The sequence below is a fragment of the Petaurus breviceps genome, unplaced genomic scaffold (genome assembly GCF_028583685.1).
Source record: "Petaurus breviceps papuanus isolate PSGF00001 unplaced genomic scaffold, PetGlider_PUasm1.0 98, whole genome shotgun sequence".
NCBI classification, from domain to species: Eukaryota; Metazoa; Chordata; class Mammalia; order Diprotodontia; family Petauridae; genus Petaurus; species Petaurus breviceps.
In genome coordinates this window covers 53,819,536-53,824,502 of record NW_027187460.1, presented here as the reverse complement: position 1 = coordinate 53,824,502, position 4,967 = coordinate 53,819,536, and the positions used below count along the sequence as shown (strand labels likewise).

General features: G+C 39.2%; 1 pseudogene; it reads left to right on the top strand.

Annotated features, from left to right (window-relative positions):
* Positions 1 to 1,348: 1,348 nt before the first annotated feature.
* On the top strand, positions 1,349 to 4,076 carry LOC138155967 (integrator complex subunit 9 pseudogene; annotated as a pseudogene).
* Positions 4,077 to 4,967: the final 891 nt, after the last annotated feature.

The window sequence follows — 4,967 nt, the reverse complement described above, 5'->3', positions numbered from 1 at the left end:
TGGGGTTCAAATGTTCTGTTTCTTAACAGACTTGACACAAGGCTCAAAAGAAACTTGAACTGAAACAAAGTGTTAATTCAATAGCTGAAACAAGGTGTGAACTACTTCTGTGCTTGTTATTACAATGTGATAGCATTTTCCATCACTAGTTTTTTGGAGTTGTCTTGGATCATTGTGTTGCTGAGAAGAGCTGAGTCATTCACAACTGATCATCACACAATGTTGCTGTTGCTGTGTATAATGTTCTCTTGGTTCTGCTCACTTCACTCAGAATTATTAGTTCATGTAAGTCTTTCTAGGTTTTTCTGAAATCTGCCTACTCATCATTTCTTATAGCATAATATTATTTTATTACATTCATATACCACAGCTTGTTCAGACATTCCCCAATTGATGTCCATCCCCTCAATTTCAAATTCTTTGCCACAACAAAAAGAGCTGCTATAAATATTTTTGTATATATGGGTTCTTCTTCCTTTTTCATAATCTTTTTGGGATACAGACCTAGTAGTGGAATTGCTGGATTAGAGGATATGCCCAGTTTTATAGCCTTTTGGACATAGTTCCAAATTCCTCTCCAGAATGGTTGGATCAATTCACAACTCCACCAACAATGCATTAGTGTTCAAATTTTCCCACATCTTTTCAAACATTTATCATTTTCCTTTTCTGTCACATTAGCTAATCTAATAGGTGTGACATGGTATTTAGAGTTATTTTAATTTGCGTTTCTCTAATCAATAGTGATTTAGAGCATTTTTTAAATATGATCATAGCTTTAATTTCTTCCTCTGAAAATATCCTTTGACCATTTACAATTGGGAAATGACATATGTTCTTATAAAATTGACTCAGTTCTCTACATATTTTAGAAATGAGGCCTTTATCAGAAACACTTGGAGTAAAAAGTGTTTTCTAGCTTTTTGCTGTCCTCCTGTTCTTGGTTACATTGGTTTTGTTTGTGCAAAGACTTTTAAATTTAATGTAATCAAAATTATCCATTTTGCATTTCACAATGTTATTCTTCCCTTTTCCATAGATCTGAAAGGTAAACATTTCCTTGCTCTCTTAATTTGCTTATGGTATATTCCCTTATGTCTAAATTGTGTACCCACTTCGACCTTATCTTGGTATAGAATGTGAGATGTTGTTCTTTAATACCCTTTGAAGACATTAAGGTCCTGAAAGTACAACTTCTTTCTTCATTCCTTAATAGAATGTTATCACTAAATCATAATACCTAAGTGCTCAAATAAGTTTACCTTTTTAGGTTTCTTTTGATTCTATTTCAAAATTCCTATTCAGTTCTGGTCTTTGTTTCAGAAATGCTTGAAAGTCCTCTGTACCGGAGGGAGTCCAGCCTTACACGTTTAACAAGGAAGATTTCAATATGAAGCTATACTGTTTATCAGGCCACCCAACTCTACCATGCAATGTGCTCAAATTCAAGTCTACTACCATCATGCTAGATTGTGGGCTGGATATGACTTCAACACTCAGTTTTCTTCCCTTACCATTGGTTCAGAGTCCTAGGCTGTCTAATCTTCCTGGCTGGGCTTTAAAGGATGGAAATACTTTCTTGGACAAGGAACTAAAAGAATGCTTAGGTCATGTATTTGTAGATTCTGTACCTGAGTTCTGTTTACAAGAGACCGAGCTAATAGGTCTACAATAGAGTGATCCTCACTTCAAACTATCACTGCATGATGGCGTTACCTTACATCACTGAGCACACTGGTTTTAGTGGGACAGTGTACACTACAGAACCTACTGTGCAAATTGGCAGGCTTCTTATGGAAGAATTGGTGAATTTCATTGAACGGGTGCTAAAGGCTCAGTCTGCCTCCTTGTGGAAGAATAAGGAAATGCAGAGACTGTTGCCTGCTCCCCTCAAGGATGCAGTGGAAGATGCATGGAGAAGGTGCTACACAAGGCAAGAAGTGAACTCTGCTCTCAGTAAAATCCAGCTTGTGGGCTATTCTTAGAAAATTAAGCTTTTCAGTGCCATACAGGTGACTCCTCATAGCTTTGGCTACGCACTTGGAAGTTCCAACTGGATTATTCAGTCGCATTATGAGAAAGTGTCCTTTGTCTCGGGTTCTTCCTTGCTTACTACACACCCTCAGCTCATGGACCAAGCCTCTCTCAAAAACAGTGATGTCCTCATTCTGACAGGACTCACCCAGATTCCAACAGCAAATCCTGATGGCATGGTAGGAGAATTTTGCAGCAATTTGGCTCTGACAGTGCGAAATGGTGGTAATGCAATGGTCCCCTGCTACCCATCTGGAGTGATCTATGACCTCTTGGAATGCCTGTATCAGTACATCGACTCACCCGGGCTTTCCTACATCCACTTCTACTTCATCTCTCCTGTTGACAAACAGCTCGCTTGAGTTTGCCCAGATTTTTGTTGAATGGCTTTGTCACAACAAACAGACCCAGGTGTATCTCCCAGAACCCCCTTTTCCTCATGCAGAGCTCATTCAGACCAACAAACTGAAGCACTATCCCAGCATCCATGGAGACTTCAGCAATGATTTTAAACAGCCACGTGTAGTTTTCACTGGTCATCCTTCCCTCTGATTTGGAGATGTTGTACATTTCATGGAACTTTGGGGAAAATCTAGTCTCAACACTGTTATATTCACAGAACCTGATTTTTCATATCTAGATGCACTGGCTCCTTACCAACCCTTGACCATGAAATGTATCTACTGTCCTATCAATACAAGGCTCAATTTCATTCAGGTGTCAAAGCTGCTCAAGGAAGTACAGCCCCTCCATGTGGTGTGTCCTGAGCAATATACCCAACCTTCCCCTGCCCAGTCACATCGTATGGACCTGATGATTGATTGCCAGCCCCCTGCAATGTCTTATCGCCGTGCAGAGGTACTCGCCCTGCCTTTCAAACGCTGCTATGAGAAGATTGAAATCATGCCTGAGCTTGCAGATTCATTGGTGCCCCTGGAGATTAAACCTGGCATTTCCTTAGCAACTGTTTCCACTGTGCTACATACTAAAGATAACAAGCATGTTCTTCAGGCTCTTCCTAGGCCCAGCTAGCCCCCAGCCAGCAAGAAGAGAAAGCGGCTAAGTGATGACATCCCAGACTGCAAGCTTCTGAAGCCCCTCCTCAGCGGCTCCATCCCTGTGGACCAGTTTGTTCAGACTCTGGAGAAGCATGGCTTCAGTGACGTGAAAGTGGAGGACACAGCTAAAGGACACATTGTCCTCCTCCAGGAGGCCGAGACCCTTATCCAGATTGAAGAAGATTCAACTCATATCATCTGTGACAATGATGAGATGCTCCGCGTTCACCTTAGGGACCTGGTTCTCAAATTCCTACAGAAATTCTAAATTAAGGGGGTAGCACTAGATCACCTCTAAGGTCACTCCAGCTCTAGGATTCTGTGAAAACTCAGGTCCTTTCTGCCTTGGTGAGTCAACAGCATGGCTTCCAGCATAGGCAGGGCTGAGAAAGCAAGTGGTGACCAGTCATGAGGAATCCTCAGGCTCGTGCCACTTTCCTGTTTATGCCACATGGCTCAGCAATCCCTGCAGAGTCTTCATGTTGTCTTTCTCCTTGGTTTTTGAGAAGGTTCTCTTTTATTTTCAGATCTGGACTTGGCTTGAGTACTGAGGAAGGAAGATGGATGTCCTTGAGAAATAGTCTGGGTTTAATGCATAGAAATAGACCTCCCTGGATTTCTACCACTGCCTCAGGGAGATGAGACCTTTGGTTAAATTCTAGACTTTTCTTTCCAAGTAATCCAGGTATAAAGCAACAGGTTGTTCATTGGTTGTTGTGTCCAGTGGCAAAGGGAGTTCTTAAAGACTCTGCTGGTGCGGTGTCTAGACGGACTTTTGTTTATTTCCAAGGTTTTGCTTGGCTGGGAAAGGGGAGCTAGTCTCTTCGGATTATTTATTTGCTTCCATTATTGCCTTCCCCAGAGAACTGTGAGTCAAGACAGCTTTTCAAGGAAAGAGCAAAATAAACCACATCAGTCTTTATCTTATTTTAAAGAAACCTCCTTTGAAATAAACGGTAGTTATTTTTACCAAAAAAAAAAAAAGTCCTCTGTTCCTTTAAGATTTATTCCTTGTCTACTTATCCCTTCTGTAGGATTATATTCATTTTTCAGTGCAAGCTATTCTTGTATTTTTGGTTGAAAACTGCCTTTTGGAATATTGTATCCCAATATTTCCCTCCTCCCCCTTTTTCCAAATAGTGGAAGCTACCAGGTATTCTGTGACTTGTGAAAGGTGACATAGTAGTAAGTGGTAGAACTGGTATTTAATTTCAAGTCTTCAGGTTCCAAATCAACTTCTCTTTTCACTGTACCAGTGAACAACAATATATAGGTTTCCCAAATTTGTTTCAATCATCACATTTTAAACTCTCCCAAATAACTTACTATTTAAGAAATCAATGTATAATCCTTTCATAAAGAACAATGCAATAAAATTGATTGACATAAATGATCTATAAAGTAGCATCTTGTATTAATAGTCTCTGATTCTTTCATAGCATGAATAATTATTACCTACTTTATTTATTTCCTACTAATTTTGCAAATTTAGCTTGTCATAATCAGCACATGCCACATTATTCATATTTCTTTCAATTATTATTATCTATGGTATCTGAACATATCTAAGGAATAAATGATGACTGATCCTTATAATGCCAAACCAAAGCTACTGTATGAAGTTACCCTTCTGAATCATTAAGGAAATATAATTTTTTCAGTATTGGTTTATTGTTTTTTTAATTAAAAATTTTTTTTGGTCTGTATTAATTTGTTTGTTTACTTTTAGTTTACAAGATTCAATTCCACAATTCCTTGAGTTTCAAATTTTCTCTCCCTCCTCCTCCCCCCATGACAGCATACAATTAAGTATAGGATCTGCAAATACTTTTACATGAGACATGAGTCAGGTTATAAAGACGAATTGTATCAGAT